Source organism: Euprymna scolopes, chromosome 35 (genome assembly GCF_053919585.1).
Source record: "Euprymna scolopes isolate OS-2025 chromosome 35, ASM5391958v1, whole genome shotgun sequence".
Lineage (NCBI taxonomy): Eukaryota > Metazoa > Mollusca > Cephalopoda > Sepiida > Sepiolidae > Euprymna > Euprymna scolopes.
In genome coordinates this window covers 37301034-37322163 of record NC_136516.1, presented here as the reverse complement: position 1 = coordinate 37322163, position 21130 = coordinate 37301034, and positions in this window count along the sequence as shown.

The window sequence follows — 21130 nt, the reverse complement described above, 5'->3', positions numbered from 1 at the left end:
ATTAAGAATTATCTTTCTCATTTAGAACTGTTTGAGTCCCTTGTGATCATAAGTCTATAGTATCTTCTGTCTTAATCACCTTGATTAGATTATACAAGATTTATAATCCCACTAGGTCAGTTATAAGCCGAATCTAGGGACCCGATAGAAACATCAAAAAGACTGACTCGATCTTTTTTTAATCCCTTGTTCTCCATTGCTTAGCAGTAGAGTTGTCCTGCACTTCTTTATAATTTCAATTTCAAACGAAGTGAAAATCAGTTGGCGTCGTCGACTGCGCCTGATTGTAAGAATAAATTAAGTATAAATGTCATTCATCTAAAAAAAAAACAACAAAACTCTGCTATCCAAAGAAAATGCCACCCACCTAATTCAAATTCTTTGAAATATTGCTCTTCCGGCCCATATAGCTACACTCACTTCAACTCCATTTCCTTTTTTATTTCCTCCCTCTCTAACTGGCTACACGAACCCTTTTTCAATCCAACTTCAAAAACTTTTCTCTCTTACACTTTTTATCTCACTCCTTTTAATCTCTATACATCATCCCCACCGCAGATTTTTTAGCCCCCCCTCTCCCTTTTTAAACTAAAGATACTCGTTAAAATTTAGCTTTCACCTTCCTATTATAAGACTTTTAAGCTATGGTATACATGTTACATGCATATGCCATACCTGTTACATCTTTAAGCTATTCTATACATGTTAGTCATAGTAAAATATTTTCTCCTCTAAGATTACAAAGTTTTTCAACTTTTTTTAATTTGCAGATTTTTCTTGACTGATGAGATCAATAATGATCGAAAGGGTTTGCACATTGTAGCCGGATATGAAAAGTATATATATATATATATATATATATATATATATATATATATATATATATAAGGTTTTGGAAGAACCTTTAAAACTATATAAAAAACTTATTTAATTTTTATATTTTTTATCATTTGTTAGAAAACTATTTAGTTTATATATATATATATATATACATGTGTGTATATATGTATATACATGTATATATATATGACTACTTCATTTAATCACATAAATTAATATACAAAAGTATAAATTTATGCGTAAACTTTAAGTATTTACTTCAACAGTTCTCAATGCGTAAGTAGATCTAGGTAGTAAGTTATAAAATATGCATGGCAATTAAGCTTATATGCCTATATATTTATAACTTACTATAATATATATATATATATATATATATACATATATATATATATATATATGAGCAAACAGTTAATAAAATATGTTAAAAAACACTTTGAAATGAGTTAAAAACATATTTAATCTGAAAAGGAAACACTAGATCAATGGATAGTCCTTAATCCGCGGAGTTTCGAAGAAATACTCTCCTCCTCACCAGAGGGTAGGAATTAGCAAAATTCGGGATCGGATTTTGCATGCAGAAGTATTTGATTAAACAACAAGTCAAAGATCTTACTTGAAAACAAAATAAGTTAAGCAGAGGGAATATGGTAAAAAAAGATGATTACACATGAATAGATAGTCTGGTGGAAGATAACAAATCCAGTGACGGTAAAATCGAAATGTAAAACTTCAAGAAAGTTAAAAGAATTTCCATGTGTACAAGTAAAATCCAAGGAAATCCCGTAATTGGAAGAAGATGGTCCATAATAATCCAAAGGCAGAAATCCATGGAATAATTCACAAAAATGTGTACAAGGAAAAAAAATAATAATAATATCAATAAAAGAAAAATAAGAGGTGCTTTTTACTCTACTTCCGAGACATAACTATAAATAAAAAAGATCTAGGAAGAAAAAAAATGATGAAGTTAAATATAAAATAAAGGGAAACAAAAGTCAAAACGACCCAGACAGGAAATGTTAAAGACGCGAAAATACCTATAGGGCAAAATGAAATGTACAAGTCATCACTTAAAAAATGTCAGCAAGAGTTATTAAACGACATTAAAAGGAGAATGAAAAAGGGAAATAAAAAAAAAATAAATATATAATAAATAAATAGAAAATAAAGAATAAATAAATAAATAAATAATAAAATATAATGAAAAATTAAATATAATATATAATATAAAATAAAATTAAATAAGAATAAAAAAAGAATAAAAAAAAGAATAAAAAAAAATAAAAATTATTTAAGGGGAGAATATATATATATAAATGTTTGGAGGTACAGAATTTGTATACAACTTTAAATAAAATAGGCGGAAGTTTTTCAAAAGCTTTTTCGGCTATCATCTCATCAGGAGAAAATCGATAGCGTACAACAGAATATTATGTCGAAACTTTAAAGAGTTCTAATGGGAAACTATTGAATGTGCCAAAAGTACGGGGACAACTAAAATTAAGTTAATTAACGTTTAAAAACTATTAAAATATTGGCACAACGAGGGAGAAAAAAAAAACGTGAGAAAAGATTAAAAGTTCCCCAAAGAGAAACAATGCGTTTACTGTTTCCTTTTGCCGGCACAAAGAAGGCTTACGCACCGCAATAGAGACAGACTCCAAAATCTTTAAATGGTTTCTGGAGTCCGCTCTATGTAGCACCTCGAACCATTCTATTTTATATATATCGGCACAGCACGGACACTCAACCAAATGCTGGCCAATAGCAGAGTCCAAGGCTGCAGAAGGAGGGAGGCTACCAGACCCCATCCTCCCTTGTCTGATCTTCGATGGAACATGCTGGTTTATACGAGTCAAAAGATGCAAGGATGTTCGCCCAACCAGCATCACACTGTTGGGCGAACATCCTTGCATCATTTGACTCGTATAAACCAGCATGTTCCATCGAAGATCAGACAAGGGAGGATGGGGTCAAATTTTTCTGTATATGTCTATTTAGCAGTTTTGCATGGTGTTGAACTCAACTCGCTCTGTTACATGTTTACGACGACAACGGCTCAAAAGTATCTAAATTTGAACCGATAAATCGCGGTGTTTAAGAATAACTATCCATCAGCAATTATTAAGTGTAGGAGTAGCAGTGTCAGAAATTTCGTGAAAATAGTGAATAATTCCACCCCATCTTTCCAAGCTTATAACTCCTCGAAAAATGTAATTCAAGCCCTAATTTTTTTTTTCAATTAAAGGAGCAAGGACCAAGGTTTTATTAAAAAAAAACAAAAAACAAAACAATGTGTTTTTTTTTTTAAAAAAGGTTTTAAACTTCGGACTTTACAGGTAAATTTCTAAAAAAGCGATTTTTTTTTTGTTTTAAATTTGAATATATTATTTATTGACCTTTTCTCTTCAATTTATGATATATAAAACTCCACGACATAAATTAATTATTTACTTTTTAATAGACATTTCAAAATGAGAGGCGTGAATTATTCGACCCCCTATCTTTCTAAGCTTATAACTCCTCGAAAAATGTAATTCAAGCCCTAATTTTTTTTTCAATTAAAGGAGCAAGGACCAAGGTTTCATTAAAAAAAAAAAAAAGACAAAAAGAAACAATGTGTTCTTATAAAATAAGGTTTTAAACTTCGGACTTTACAGGTAAATTTCTAAAAAAGCGATTTTTTTTTTGTTTTAAATTTGAATATATTATTTAATAAATAAATAAATTTTCTCTTCAATTTGTGATATATAAAACTCCACGACATAAATTAATTATTTACTTTTTAAGAGAAAGTTGAAAATGGGTGACACTTGGGGGGGCGTGAATTTAAAAAAAAACGTTTGTCTAAAATATTATATTCGGTTTATTGGAAAGAACATAAAATTTCACATTGACCCTGAAAATATCGTAAAAATAGAATCAATAGAAAAATTTTGATAGATTTTTAAAATTTAAAAATTTAAAAATATTGAGTTTAAAAATTGAAAAATATTGAGTTCGGAAAATTCATTACTGTTTTAAAAAAAAAAAATATTTTTATTACTTTTAAAACAACTGTAATAGTTTATTTTGGAAGTATAATCCATAAAGAAAATAAATAACCCACTTTTAACAGAGAAATTACGAGATTTTTATATTGTATTCGCAGTTTCGTGTTAGGGGTGTCAAAAATTCCTACAAAAATTCTGATACTGCTAGTGTAGGAGTCGTGATATAATTATTTACGGATACGTTTTTTAACGCCATAAGAATCGTGAATGATTGAGTGAAGTATACGGTTTTTAGTTCTCTCCCACTGGAAGAACTTAGACACCAGGAAAGTGGGATTGAAAAGTCAGCGCCCCTGAAGAGGGGCACTCTGACATGCAAAATGTGCCTGGGCAGTCCCGTCGGCATTCCCGGTAAGGGCACCTCAGGGGATTAGTAATAAACTTACCTCTTCTCAAAGATAGATGCCAAGGCCTAGGAGGGTGGACCTCCTAGAACTGCACAGAACTGAACCCCCACCGTAAAATCAACAGGGCTCGGATGATTGCAGGAATGCTCTAATCTCTGTTGATTTGGAGGGGGGGGGGCAGTGTATAAATATCCCTAGCCGGTTGAGTGAATTCCATTTTTGACAGGCTAAAATAGACTAAACAGGAATGTCGCCCGGGTCGGATTCTTCAGGCGGGTATAAGTTTATCTGACAGGAATGGATGTAGATCTACGTAGATAAACGAGGGAAATATTTCGGGTTTGAGAAGGGAGGGGGATACGACTAAGGATGGGGGTTAAAGGTGGCCAAAGAAATACGGAAAAAAAAGGAAACAAGGAAGCAAGAGAAAATGGTCGCCAGCGCCGTTGAGATGCTTTAACGCTAACGACTTTATAAAACCCGAAATGTTACAGGGGGGAGGGAGGAGAAAGGAAAAATGAAAACAAGTTTTGCTGGAGGTCTGAGAATGGGGTTTTGATTGATAGGGGTGAGTCAACGAGAGATTAAATTTGGAGGAGGTGGGCGTGTCTTGAAGAGTGAAGGGATTGGGGATTGATGTAGTATGGGAGTTGAAATGAGGGAAGCGTCGAGGAATTGGCGTCTGTGTGAAAAATGCTTAACGTTTCGCTGTCAGCTTGAATTCCGTTACGAATTTTAACTAAAAGAGCGTTTTACGTTTGTATTGTATTATTTATGTGCGACCGATTTAGGCACGACTAATGTACGATCATGTGGTATCTATTTCTCTCCTACCGTAAGAAATGTGACACAAGGGTCAGAAAGTGGGATTTAAAGGTCAGCGCCCCAGAGGAGGAGAGGAGCACTCTGACCCTCCATCGGCAATCCCCAACGGAGGTGCCTTAAGCGATTTTTAAAAATATTTTCCATGCTCTTTTTTTTTTTTTGCGATAAATACGCATAAATCTCCGTATTTTTTTTATACCATTTTCTCAGTTTTTTTTCTATTATCGAATACAAACAGTTTTATTTGTATTTTGGTTCCTTTTTATTTATTTATTTATTTATTTATTTATTTATTTGTCGAAATGAAGCGAAACCCCTTCATTTGTTTTCGGGATGTTTTCTTTTTTGCTTGTTTTGGGGTTCATTTTTACTTTTTATTTTGGTTTTATTTTTGACTTATGGTGATACGTGACATAATTGCAACCAAGTATTGCAGTAATACATGAAAAAAATAATAAATGATAAATACACGGAAGAAGTTTCGTTTCATTTCCTTAGGATAGGATTCCATATTTCCGTTCTTAAATAAATTTTACTTCTTAATAAAACTTTGAGACGAACTATTTTTAATCGCAGAGGCCGGTAAGTAACAGTCAGCATTACCACAGTTTCAACGGCTAAATAGGTAGGGGTTTTCCACCTCTCTCCACTGGCTGCCTACTGGGTCTAATTTTTTTTTCTTTTGCCGCTCTCTGATATTTAAAAAAAAATTACGGCTAGGGGGGGGTGCTCAATGCACTTACTACACTATCTATCTCTACTCATTCTTGACATTCCGATAGCCGTTCTTACCATGAGGAACTGGGGCTGTCTATTCCGAAAGCCGTTTGTAACAGGAGGAGATTCGAAGAGGGGTGCAACAACAACAACAACAACAACAACCATACTTAATTATTTTTTTGAGGGAGGGGGAGGACGCACTTCCGCCGGACACCGCCGGTTAGCGGGTACTACTAGTTAAAAAATAATCGAGAGTTTATTTTTGGTAGAATCTTAAAAGAGATTTCGCTAAAAATAAACTGTCCATATTTAAAGAATGAGAAAAATGATTTTTTAGCACAATAACAAATCCGCATTAAATAAAAATCGGACTGGTATGTAGTAATTTAGAATTAGTGGTTGTCCGTCGTCAGCTTGCTGGAATGACTTGCCTAGAGGAGCACTGGGAAATTTGTCATACCTAGTCATACATTAGTCGTGCCTAAATCGGTCGTATATGAATAATAAAACTACTTCAGTCTTGCCCGGGATTTAATGAGATACTAGACGCCATTTTACAAGTAGTGTTTTTTTTTTAAACCCGCTAAAAGGGAATAAGAAAAATCTCCAGAAATCATCTAGATTGTAACTTTTGGTTATGGCTAAGATTCTAATTTCGGTACTACTGCATTTTTAATCCCGTTTTTCCTTGAGTCTCGCTCGGCAACGCCCTGAGGACGACGCAAACCGCCGGATTGTACCGAGCGAACTGACATCTCTACAAAAAAAAAAAAAAAAAAACAATCTACCAAAAGAATTTCATGAAATTCACTGATTTATTTTTTTTTTTTATTGTCAACTGTTGTTTTTTTTTTTAATTTTTATTTTTGTATGAAAAGTTCTTTTTCTTGGAATTAATGAACAATTATTTTTTAGTTTTTATTTTTTTTTAGATAAGGTGTATTTTTTTATATTTATAACATTTTTTTAGTTTTTTTTTAGGTTCGTCTTTTTGCATTTTATGGAACAAATTTTTTTTTCACAAAAAGCTTTTTTTCTTTTTTGCTTTTTTTCTGTAAGCAAATTCTTGTTTAATGCATTTTATGCAAAAAACAAAAAAAAAAATTGTTCATTATGCTTGTCACAAGAATAAACACTTGTTTTTGCACTGGATCTTTTGAAGCGCAATGAAACTCTCCTTTTCTTTCCTTTCTTTTTCTTTTTTTCTTCTGAGCGAGACTCATTGAAAAACGGGATTTAAAATGCAGCTGTACCGTATTTTCTTTTTGACTTCCAGATTCTTCTGCACAGATAGGACGACGGTGGCAAGCAAGGTAGATTTCTGAATGTTTGATATAAGGATCAATAATTCTTATTATTTTGATTATTTGAACTGTTGTTCTCATCTTCGATTTCATTTTCACGAATTTTCGATCGATGTGAACTCCGATCATTTTCAGGTGTATCTTGTCAAACTCGGGGATCGTTTCTGTCGAACTCGAGAATGTTCAACCCTCAATGCGGCCGACACTCAAAAGGTACAATAGTGAATTATTTAGAACTTCCATACAGTCATGACTGACGGAAGGAGGGCACATTAACTCCGTTGATTAAATAAAGGATTACGTTTGAAATTCCGTGCAGATTCCCAAGTTCGATATAAAGCAACTAGTTTTCATCCAGTAATTAAAAGAAGTATTGCGCTTCAAGTTCTTTATATTTACAAATATTTATTCATGGTATTTGGTTTCATTGTTTTGTTGAATGTTCTCGATGGAGAAATGTATCTGTGATTTGACTGACCTCAACTTTTATTCTTCATGCTAGTCTCAGTCTTTTTTTTTATATAAATACTATTATGGCATGTGTTTTTCAGAATTGTCTTATCCATTCCCTGCCTCCTTTGTTCCAGGTCGTTTGACTCGTTGATCTAGTGGTCTTCATCAATTCGTTGTTTTATTACCTCATTGTAATACAGCTTCCTATTCTAGTAGCTTCTTTCCACGAACTGCAAGGTTATGGAACTCCCTTCCTGCTGACTGTTTTCTTCCTACCTACAGCCTTTGTCTTTTCCAGACTAAAATCAATAGGCATCTCCTGTCTTTGCGATAATTGTCTTTCGTTCTTGCTAGCTTCTTAAATGAAGTGGCTTCATGACTTGTCTCGGTCCATTTCCATAAGAAAGTGCTTTTTTCTTTTTTTTTTTTTTACTTTGCAGAGAATTATAGAGTTTTATAAAGAGAAAGAAAACTAGTAATATCAATGCTTGATACACTTTTTGGTTAAAAAGAAGTATTTTCAGACCCAAACAGTTATTGCTAAAGTGAGCAAAGGTAACTCTGGGGCAATTCTACATTCCCTCCAAACCCCAAATGGGGTCTCACCACTGAATGTCTTTTAAGGTTATACCTCGGACCGAGAAAATAATGGCGGACTGTCCAATTTGTTAAAACTCAAACTAATAGCTGTAATATACAGGTTTTTGCTTTCCATAAAGTCTATTTCTTCAAATGGGAAAATAAATCATTACGTTCACCAGAAAAACACGTTTTAAATTACAACAAAATATATCTTTGAAATACTTAAACATTTTAACCAAACAAAACATTAAAAAAATACAATATTGCCTACTGAAATTTCTAACGTCTTCTAGATCGGAACAAAACACATACTGGTAAACAGAGCTGAGAGGGAAAAGATAACAAAGTATCAAGGACTTATGTATGATATGAAACGAAATTGGAAATTAAAAGACGTTTCAATTATACCAGTCATCATAGGAGCAACTGGGCTTATGAAAAAGAACTTTAAAAAGTACATAGCAAGCATACCCGGTGAACCAAGTGCAAGTGAAATACAAACGATTGCACTGAAAGGGACGGCTAGAATCCTGAAAAGTCTCTTGGTTAGACTCACTAAAATAGGTGTAAATGTCAGACATCTGGTTGGATGTCCCATCCCCTACAAGAAAAAGTTTAAGAAAAATGGAAAAAAGAAGTAAACAATTATATTTTCGCACGATTGCTGACATTTCTAACATTATTTAGTTTTTTATTTTTCGATTTTTGATCGATTATAAAAGTTCTCCTGCAGTTCTTATGGCAAGCAGCGTTGCTAACTGAGATGTTAAAAATCCGCTAGACAGAAACAAAAAATATCCAGAAAACCGCTAGATTTTAACTTTTGGTTATAGCTAAGATCGCCTTCTTATTAAGACTTCCGGGTTCTGCTCCGCAAATGGAACAACGGTGATAACCAAGATATAACCCCTTCTGACGAATAATATTCCGTGTTTTATTGTTTTACACATTTTTTTTTATTTTAATTTTATTGAAATTATTTTTATTCAATTAAAATGTTGAAAAACCAAACGAACAACGAAATAATCCGTGAACGAGTTCGCGTCTGTCAAATCGAGAAATGTGAAGTGTAACAGAAAAAATTATGAAATCGTGATAGATTCCGTTGTATAATTTTCTTTATTTGTAGAAACATTATTGATTACAAATGTGCGAACATGTTTCAGCTGTGATTTCTTTAGAAATCTATCGTCATCAACTCATCTCTTTCTCTTCCCCTCCTCTCTCTCTCTCTCTCTCTCTCTCTCTCTCTCTCTATATATATATATATATATATATATATATATATATATATATATATATAATCGCTAACAAAAACAAATAAAAACATCTACATAAAAACGCGATACATTCAGTTGTCAAGCGAGGTGGTCCCGTGGTAGAGGTTTAGGCTTCTTATCAAGGGGTCCTGATTTCGAATCTCTCTAGATTCAGCCACTCTGATGAGTCGTAGAGGCACGAAGCACGTGTCAGTGGATAATTATATTTTATAAATAATATATATATATGCTGCTCCCCATTTAGGGGTACCAAATTGGTCAAGGGGAAAATTATTCCCAACTCGCATTTAGGTAAAAATGCACTGTCGTATAAATAATTGAATTCGTTCAAAGAGTATCGCAAACAAAAACATATATATATATATATATATATATAGTGAGAGAGAAAGAAACTTACTATTTTACATAAACGTTTATATGTCGCTACACATTCATGAGTATGTTTAAGTCAGCCAGTTATAAGTACTAGATTGCTCTTCAGGCGATATTGCTTACATAAGCGAGATATATATGCTTATGTATAATAAAAAGTTATAACTTGCGCTATTTCGATATTGAGCACTCTTGCAGTAACCTCGTTAACTACATTGGTTGCTTCACCTCTGGGAAATATTAACCTGTGACACACACACACACACACACACACACATATATATATATATATATATATATATATATATGTATATGTATATATGTATATATATAGACTTATATGTAATTATACTGAGTTCGTGAAATTCAGTAAATTTTCATATACCAATGAGTTTTAAGCCAAAAATGGTTGACTTGAAGATTAAGTTACGAAATTATCAAATTTTATAATTGAGCATTAATATACTGTGTATAAATATTAATATTTAAACGGGATTTTCCGTAACCACAACAAAGGTAGATGTTTCTCGCATGCCTTTCTAACTAGGGATTTCCCCTTCCTTCCTTCTCTTCAAAAAATGATCCATTGCCAGAAGTGTGCTTATTCATAAAGTCTGAAGAAATGCTGGTTTTGAAAATTTTCAAACGACATAATGCTTGAAATTGTCGAACTGGACATGGAAACAATTGTAACGTAAATTGAAATAAACTTTTTTGTTACCAACAACACCTTTTTTGAAGTCTTGTTTTTACAAAAAAGTTTATTTCAATTTACGTTACAATTGTTTATATATATAGTAGAAATGGTAATTAATAAAAACTGAAGAAAGTGCTCAATACTGTTGTAGAGCAAATATGCGTTTTATTTTTTATTACCGTGTCTTTCTGTTAAGTTACATTATTGTTTCAGCTACCCGGCTTTTTTTGCCGTCTGTAGCTTCCTCAGACTTTCACAGAAATGTTCGTTATGATGGGATGAAAGAGTGAATGATGTCAGAGGAGGGGTACGAGAAGAGCGGAAAAAAGAGGAAGGGAACAAGGGGGAAAGGTAGGAGGGGGGTGCTTGGTATGTCGGTAATGTTTTTGTTTTGGAGTTTAGTGAACTTGTGAGGGAGGGTCTGGGAAGTTCATTTCTGGTGTGGCTGAGGGCATAGGGATACATGGAGGGGGAATGGGAATATGTGGGGGTAGGAAGAGGCGTAGCTGAAACAATAATGTAACTTAACAGAAAGATACGGTAATAAAAAATAAAACGTATATATATATATATATATATATATATATATATATATATATATATATATATATTAGACTGTCTATTATAGTACCGTTCAATGCACAGTTCGTGATTGATATGGATTAGCACTTAATGCACCAATTTAACCATATTCACCCAATATTTTAGCATAAAACATTAATTTTAAGTTAACGGGCTATTAGTTTTGCTCGTTTTAACCGGCCAAATATGCGTGTGTGTGTGTGTGTGTGTGTGTGTGTGTGTGTGTGTGTGTGTGTGCGTGTTTATCGTCACGGACAGGTGTTCTGATGTTTTACGGCTTCTTACCGTGGCTAGACGAAGCAAGCGTCTCAACACTGAGATTCGAATCCGCCAAGTTAGATCACCTTCAACCGTGAACCAATCGTGGTTTTCATTTATATATTATCAAAACTTGAATAAGATAATATTTTCCGGTTGATTAGAAATCTATATAAAATAAAAAAAACAAAAAAAAAAAAAAACAAAAGCACTACCGGGTGTTCGCCCGAGATGTCCGTTGGGAGGATGTGTTCTTTAGGCAGGTGTCCATGTTGGAGATTTACCTAGTCATGCATGCAAAACAGGAGATTTCGTGGGACCAATCCCAATTTTCAGCTAAATCCGGAACTGGTTTTGTAAGTGGTAAATTTATACAAAGCGGAGAGGGGGGGGTAGGTGGCTAAGAAGACGCGTGTTTCGTTTTTTAAGAACATCTTTAAGAACAATCAACCTGTAAAATGCACTGACATTAAAATAAATGCGTTTTTGTAGGGGTCGGTTGCAGTTTCTTGATGCTTTTCGACCTGACGGATTTTTTTTTTTGGGGGGGGGGTATTTTGACAGAAATTTTAAAGGTTTTAATTTTTTCTTTAAAACCTAATAATTTAAAACGAATAATATCTCTACTGTTATATAAGAATCACTTTAAGTGTGAGAGAAAGTTACTTCCTCATAGATTCCGAAACGGTTAAGCTTATCTTTTGTAAATTTCGCACAAAAGTAATTTATATTTCTGGCAGTGTTCTTAGATATGTTTTGTACAGAAATCCATCCAATAAGTATTGGAAATGAAAAAAAAAAGAAAAATCAGATCTTTAAAAATGTCATTTCTCTCTTATAGATAAAAAAATAATAATTTTTACAGAGGAATATTTATGTTATACCGGTCAAGGGAGATAATAGAATTTCAGCAAATCATTTCTTCTTAAAAAAAACAGATTTATAATAATCAGGAGATATAGCTTCGTGGTAGAGCAATCGACTATAGATCGCATGTTGCCCTGTCCAAGCCCGCGTGTACCTCACAATTTTATTTTTTTTTTATTATTAATGAGTTCAATTTACGATAAGAGATGTACCATTTTAAACTGCCGCAAATTATTTCTTCGTTTGTATATTTTAAAACAGAACATTAATCAGAAGTGACTTTTTCAGCACATTCATAGTCAAACCCAAATATCAGATGACGTTACACACACACACACACACACACACACACACACACACACACACACACACACATATTTGGCCGGTTAAAACGAGCAAAACTAATAGCCCGTTAACTTAAAACACAGACGGAATTTGATGAACGACATTATTATTAATTCAATAGGAGTATTAACATTAGCTACATCTTTGCGAACAACTGGTGGTGTTCTCTGGAGTCTGAGTGACAACAAGTCTCCCCAAATTTCCAGTACTCTCCACCTCTTTCGATAACCTTTGCAAAATATTTTGCGTTATCAAAACAGCCGCTTACTGTTGATTCCTTGTTGTCAGCGACCTTGGTCTTCACTGGAATTTGGGTGGCAATAAGACTCCCCAAGGTCCCAGTTCTCTTCGTACTTATTCGGCTGTGGTCTGGTTAGTTCATTGGTCTTTCCTTCCTCCTTGAATCTACTTGGTTATTTGGTCTCGCTCTTTTTTTTGGGGGGGGGCAGTGATTTGGCAATGGGGGTATGGTTGGGTTAGAGAACTTAGATATTAGATATGCGGTTTTAGTGTTCTTGGTTCCATGTAGTGTTTCATGTTTTGCCTTTGCAGCAGTTTGTCTTGCCCGCACTTGTTGCTCCTGTGTGTTAGTTTCCACATTCAAGGGTTTTTCTTAATATTTCACCTGTTTTCATGATTGTTGTTCGTTGTATTTTCCCAGTCATTCCTTTGATTCCAATTTCTCCCATTCTTTTTTCAAAGATTTTCGGGATTGTTCCCAGTGCTCCTACTATTATAGGTATTATTTTGATTTTCTTCATCTTCCATATCCCTTTCAGCTTTTTGGCTAACTCTGTGTATTTGCTCCGTTTCTCCATTTCTTTGATATTCACCCTGTGGTCAGCTGGAACAGCAAAGTCTACGATTTGACAGGATTTTTCTTTCTTTTTAATTATTACGACATCCGGACTTTTTGCTTGGATGGGTTTATCAGTTTGTAAGCCATGTCCCATAGGACTTTGTGATACTCGTTTTCAAGTAATGTTGCCGGCTTATGTTTGTACCACTTGTCTGTGCGTTCGAAATGCAGTTGTTTGCATAATTCCCAGTGTACTACCCTTCTCAATTGGTCGTGTCTGTTCTTGTATTCCTTTTGGGCCAGTTTGCTGCATTCACTTATTACATGGTCTATCCTCTCGTCTCTTTGTTCACAAAGTCTGCATTTGCTGTTTTCTTGATTTTTGTCGATCTTTGCTTTGACGTGGTTGGTTCTTATCGAGTTATCTTGTGCTGCAGTTATTAGTGATTAAGTTTCTCGGCTTATGTGTCCTTTTTGCATCCATGCCCAAGCGTTTTCGTTATTTTCATCTTTTGTCATCATTATGAATCTTCCGTGTAGATGTTTCTCTTCCCACTTTTCTTTTCTTGTCATATACTTGGTCTCTCTGTTTTCTATTATTATTATTATTATTATTATTATTATTATTATTATTATTATTATTGCGAATTAGTCCACCGAGCAAATTGTTCTTCGTAATATGGTAATAATCAATAAAGAATTGATTCTATAATAATGCATACGCAATTTGCATTAATTAAAATATCTTGTTTAAGCGTATTGTACGGCCGAGAAACCCCGAGTTTCCAGATAGTCTATGCAATATTTGAAGTCTAGCGGTGTCGTGTGTGGCCTTCCGCTGTCGCGACCAGTGCATTTATGTTAAGCAATGCCAACACATATTCCTGTTCACTTCATTGACCTTGTCCGTTTTCCTTTTCTCTAGTGAAAACCAGGAAGTCGCTTGTTACCGATCAAAACGTTCACACATGAATCGCTAAACGATTGATCGAGTTTGGATGAATAGCGAAGAGAAATTCGAGTGCGACATTTTCGAATGCAAATTAAAAGCAACGCATTTCGAAATCATTCAACGGCCTGACGAATTCCGAATACACACGTGTTTGATTTCATCTTTTATGACGTTGTTGAACTAATTCGTTCAGTCGTAAATAAATGAATATAACGGCATAAATAAAGTGGCAATTGATTCAAACACGCCTTGTACGTATTAGTTCAGTATCTGGGTAGATGCTAGATACAACCAGATTGCAACTGTCCATTGATTACATTCAGTATGCCGTCATCTGTCTCAGAGAGTCGAGGATTTCGTTTGTTGTTAAAAACATACTTTTTTTTTCAAGCACTATAGATAATAATCAAGTTAAGCTTATGAAATGTAAAAATTCTTAGTGGTAGTTTAACTATTGAACTCTGTAATGAACGGTCGTTATCCCGAAAAAGTTTTAAAATCATTAAGCTAATAATTATAGTATCTTTAAACGAACTAAAATTAACAATAAATATTATTTAATTATCTACATCATAATTATATATATATATATATATATATATATATATATATATATATATATATATAAGCTAATAATTATAGTAAGCTATTAATTATAGTATCTTTAAACGAACTAAAATTAACAATAAATATTATTTAATCATCTACATCATAATTATATATATATATATATGTAGAATTATGATGTAGAAAATTTTTATGAAAGCATAAAATCATAAAATTGTCATCCTATTAAAGAAACGATGTAATGAAGAGATCCAAGATGAAATAAACAATAGTTATATAAAAGACAAAATGTAAATCTTTGAATTTCAACAAAGTTTTATACTATATATGCTCTGCACTTATAAAATAGATGCATTGAGCTTTACTCGAAACTAACGGTGATTCAGTTTTTGTCATAACAGTCTCCACCCGTAAAATGAAAACAGTATACATTGAAATTAACAATATTTCAAAAATAAACATCACGCTGACACACCGGTTCTCGCCAGATCACCGAAGTTAAGCAACCATGAGCCTAGCCAGTACCAGATTGGTGACCATTTGCGAAGTCTAGGCGCTATATGTACCGCACCGAGTCATAGAAATTTCCAGGTTGGTATCTAAGAGCGCGTTTAATTCACGGGGGGGGGGGACACCCCCCGAATCAAGACGGAAAGCAACGGGGAACTACTGTTTTTACTTCCCCCCTCGGAGATTACTATGGCTCTACAATTTGGAGAGCCGTGGCCACCGACTTGTTAAAAAAGCAAGGCCGCTGCATGCATGCATCATAATTCAGGTCAGAAAAAAAGAAAAAAATATTTTTTCCACATTAAACATGGCAGATTGTCATTGAGACGAACGCGGACGACTATGATTAGAGGCATCCTATGTGTGGAGTTACGCAGCAAGATATTTGTTCGCGTTACATTTTAAATTTCTCCATGTTAAATAGGAAACAGGAAGTAGGAAGGGAATTCCAATGGCAAGCCGTTAGAGTAGAAAGATTTTCGACTTATGAGGACCTTTACACTGAAGCCGTAGAGTAAGTTTATTGATTATTGCATGATGCGCCACGATCGGGAAATATACATGGCTTCCCAGGCAATTTTCAGTTTTTTTTCAAAATCGTCTAATATATTCCCAGCTTCCTTTGTTTCAGCTCGTTTGACTCAGTGATCCAGTGGTCGCCATCAAATAGCTGTTTTGATACCTCATTGTAATACAGATTCCTATTCCAGTAGCATATTTCCCAGAACAGCTTGTGGAACTCTCTTGCTGCTGACTGCTTTCCCCTACTTATAAATTTTTTTTTTTTTTTTTTTTAAGACTAAGGTTTTCTCCCGTCTTTGTGATAATTAGCTTTCTTTCTTGTCAGTGCTTTAAATTAAGTGGCTTCACGTCTTGTCTGGAGCGATTTTCATCTAAAATTAATAGGCTAGAGTTTTTTTTTTTCCTTTAGAAGACGTGGCTTCATTTCCTCTACCTTCCGTCACATTTTCTTGCAACGAGAAGGGAAGAAAGTAAATACCGTAATATCGCTAAAAACTGCGAATTCTGTTGTAAGAACTTTTTAGTGTCAAAGTCTGAAAAAAGTCATTTCGTTGCCGATATTTATTGTCGACGTAAATCAAAGAAAAGTCTATGAATAGAAACACGAAATTGATTCGTAAAGAGCATCAAAATGGCTACTGCGCCATTTTCGCCCTCTTTGACGTTTTTATGGCTTCATCTCATATATAAAAAACTATATGTCTGTCTCCATATTTTCAAACTCTATCTCCTCCGAAACTAAAAGTCGCACAGCTGCGCTAGGGGCCTCAAATGATTGGATCTTTATGAACCGTTCTTTTATGCGACTTTAGTCGGTTAAAATAATTTTTAAGGGATGAAAAAGGAGTCAAAATTGAAAAAAAAAATCGTTATACATTTTGTACATTTATCTCAGTTTATTTTTATTTTTTAATTTTTAATCGTTTTATACGCGTGTCACGTTGGTACAGTGGTAACGTCACTATCCTTTAACGCTATAGTTTCGGTTTCGATTCTAACTGATGACATCAAAATACTTTTTTTTTAAAACTTTTGAAATCACTATCTTATAATAATATATACGAAATCTGGACAAATTAAAATATCATATTTAAGCGTATTTTACGCCTGAGCAAAGCCGGGTACCCCCGCTAGTTTAATATCACCTTATATTAGAATTATTAATGGGACGATATATATATATATATATATATATATATATATATATATATATATATATATATATTTAATTTAAATACCAAAGAAAACAAAAAAAACGGGCAGGTGAAATTATTATAATTTCCTTAAGGCCTTATCGTCTGACCCTCTAAGAGGAAACGTCAGAATGATAAATTAAAAACTAAGAAAACGAATGAGGAAAGAAGGGAATTGACATTAATAGCCTTTTTACTAATATACCTTTGGATGAAACCATTGGTATTTGTGCTGACTATCTATACCGTGGCCCCTCAAAATCTCCACAATTTCCTGAACGAATTTTCGTTGAACTGATGAAACTTGCTACTAAATCAGTCTCCTTCAGTTTCAACAACATTATGTACCGGCAAATTGATGGGATATCTATGGGTAGCCCTCTTGGTCCTTCGCTAGCCAACATTTTCGTTGGATCTTTGGAAAACGAATTATTTTCCAAAACTACTAAGCCAACATTCTATACACGCTACGTTGATGACACTTTTGCATACTTTCCCTCACGGAGTGAAGCTGAACATTTTCTTCGTCTTCTTTGCAACTTGCATCCATCGTTACAATTTACTATGGAGGTCGAGGACTGTGGCTCTCTCCCATTCCTCGATGTTCGTGTTTCTAAAGTTGGTTCTACGTTTGAGACCTCTGTATACAGAAAACCTACATTTACAGGGCTTTATCTTAATTGGTTTTCCTTTGCTCCTCAGTCTAGAAAAATAAACCTCATTAGCGCTCTTACACATCGTGCACTTATGATTTGTTCACCAAACCGTCTTGATACGGAACTTGGTGAAATCACAAATATTTTTCTTAGCAATGGATATCCCATTAATATAATAAAAACTACTATTGAACGTAAAATTGCTACATTTAATAGTGTTAAACGTATTGGTCCATCACGTTGTCCCATTTATTTAAAATTACCATGGTTAGGTCCTGTTGGCCTTCATATTATTAAAAGGATTTCTTCTGCTACTCAACGTTGTTTTCCAGCTACTATGCTTAGAGTAGTTTACACAATTCGAACCTTTTTCTCTTCTTTTCATAAAGATGTTTTGCCAACCATTCAAAAGAATTCTGTTGTTTATAAATTTGTTTGTCAGTGTGGAGCTGACTACGTTGGCAAAACATCCCAAAGATTGGAAATGAGAATATCCCAACATATCCCTCAGGATATTCGACTACACCAGGTTTCGAGAACATCCGGGCACTCCCAAGCTCATGAGTCCGCCATTGGTAATCACCTGATGAGTATAAATAGGTGCTCTGATCAATATTCCGATGGGTAGTTTTCTGTTTTATACAGTGCGAGGTCGAACTATCATCTCAATATCATTGAGGCGTTAGTCATTAATAACTCTCGACCTAGCCTGTGTAGACAAAAGATTTTGAAACATCAGTTGGAAATATTTGATTTAAAACCACCTGAACAGTGAGATTTTTTTTCTCATTGTTCTTCCAACTGAAACCAAATTCCCTTCTTTCCTCATTCGTTTCTTAGTTTTTAATTTATCATTCTGACGTTTCCTCTTAGAGGGTAAGACGATAAGGCCTTAAGGAAATTTTAATAATTTCACCTGCCCGTTTTTTTTTGTTTTCTTTGGTATTTAAATTAAATTATGTTTCCTCTGAAATTTCTCCTTCCATTTTGCTGTACCAAGAATGTACTTATATATATATATATATATATATATATATATATATATATATATATATATTCATTGGTAAAAATGTCTTAATTGTTATGCATGCTTTGAATCGATCTGTTATGTCCACCATTTAAAAAGGGATTTTTTCCGAAATTAATAATGGATATTGTCGCAGACATAACAAGTAAAACATTTTTACCTAATACAACTGAATATATGTGTATGTACATATATATATATATATTATATATATATATATATATAATATATGTGTGTGTATATGTAAGGATATATGTATATCCATATATGTATATATATACATATATGTATATCCATATATATATCCATATATATATATATATATATATATGTATATATATATATATAAATATGTACTGCCACATTAACATAATGCTGATATAAAGTAAACGTATATACATGAACGTATATGTATATATTTTTATACACACACATAGTTTTTAATTTTCTTTATTGTTTTCATGATATAATAGTTCTAACTTTTACCTCTCATCTTTCATTTAAGATATATAGATATATATACATATACATATGTATGTATATATTAAATGATATATGAAGAAAAAAGACCTGATATTTTCATTGCAAACGTTGCATTCGTATAAATGTTATCGCCTGAAGAGATCTCTAGTTACTAGTAGCTCGCTGACAGAAACATGCTTATGACTGTGTAGCAACATATAAGCAAATACAGAGTGTACGTGTATATATATATATATGTGTGTGTGTGTGTGTGTGTGTGTGTGTGTGTGTGTGTGTGTGTGTGTGTGTGTGTAGCCATATTAACACAATGATGATATTAAACTTCTGGCGATTAAGTTACAGAGAATTTCAATGCATTCTGTAATGTTTTGTCGAAACTGCGTCAAAATGTCTGGAAAAAGCGTATAAGAAAAGAACATGATTTTCTTGAACAATAAAAAATATGGCCGCACCTAATTTTTTTTATTTATTTTCATTTTTTTTTTGTTGTACACTGACCACAATTATGAAATGGAGTTTTTGAAGAAGAAGGACAGAAAATAATCAAATGTACTTTTATTGCTATAGCAATAATCGCTCGCCTCAAACGGTCTCGCGTGACCGAGTATTCGGCTGTTGCGACGAGAGAGTTGCATTTTGCAATGTCAAGTACGTGAAATTAAATCACGTGGATAGTATCATTTTTTTTTTTTAAATTAGTTTTGTTCCTATTTACTTGCCTCCCCACGAGGGCAGGGTTAGACACAAGGTCGGTTTTTAATGTGGGGAAATCCAGATTCCCAAAAAGGGGCACTCTGGACAGGAACAAAAACTTGGCGAGATTATTTACGGGCGCCGCCCCCGTGGGTCGATCGGTAGAACCGATGACTGTCAACGCGATGGTTCTAGGTTCAATCATCGGTTTGGGAGAGGTGCTAGTCTAGCGGTAGCAGTATCAGAATTTTTGTAGGAATTTTTGACACCCCTAACACGAAACTGCGAATACAATATAAAAATCTCGTAATTTCTCTGTTAAAAGTGGGTTATTTATTTTCTTTATGGATTATACTTCCAAAATAAACTATTACAGTTGTTTTAAAAGTAATAGAAATATTTTTTTTTTTTTAAACAGTAATGAATTTTCCGAACTCAATATTTTTCAATTAAAAATCTATCAAAATTTTTCTATTGATTCTATTTTTACGATATTTTCAGGGTCAATGTGAAATTTTATGCTCTTTCCAATAAATCGAATATAATATTTTAGACAAACGTTTTTTTTTTAAATTCACGACCCCCCCCCATCCCAATTTTTAAGTGTCTATTAAAAAGTAAATACTTAATTTAGTAACCCGAAAGTAAATAATTAATTTACTCACAAATTGAAGAGAAAAGGTCAATACATAATATATTCAAATTAAAAAAAAAAAAGACATAGTGTTCTTTTAGAATTTTACCTGTAAAGTTTGAAGTTTAAAACCTTTTTTTTAAAACCACGTTATTTGTTTTTTCTTTTTTTTTTTTAATGGAACCGTGGTCCTTGCTCCTTTAATTGAAAAAAAAATTAGGGCTTGAATTACATTTTTCGAGGAGTTATAAGCTTGGAAAGACAGGGGGTCGAATAATTCACGCCTTCCATTTTGTAAATGTCTAATAATAATTAATTTAGACCCCGATAAGTACATAATTATTTACTCACAAATTGAAGAGAAGTATACATAATATATTCACATTTAAAACAAAAAAAACATATTGTTCTTCTAGAATTTTACCTGTAAAGTCCGAAGTTTAAAACCTTTTTAAAAAAAAACACGTTTTTTTTTTTTTTTTTTTAATGAAATCTTGGTCCTTGCTCCTTTAATTGAAAAAAAAATTAGGGCTTGAATTGCATTTTGCGAGGAGTTATAAACTTGG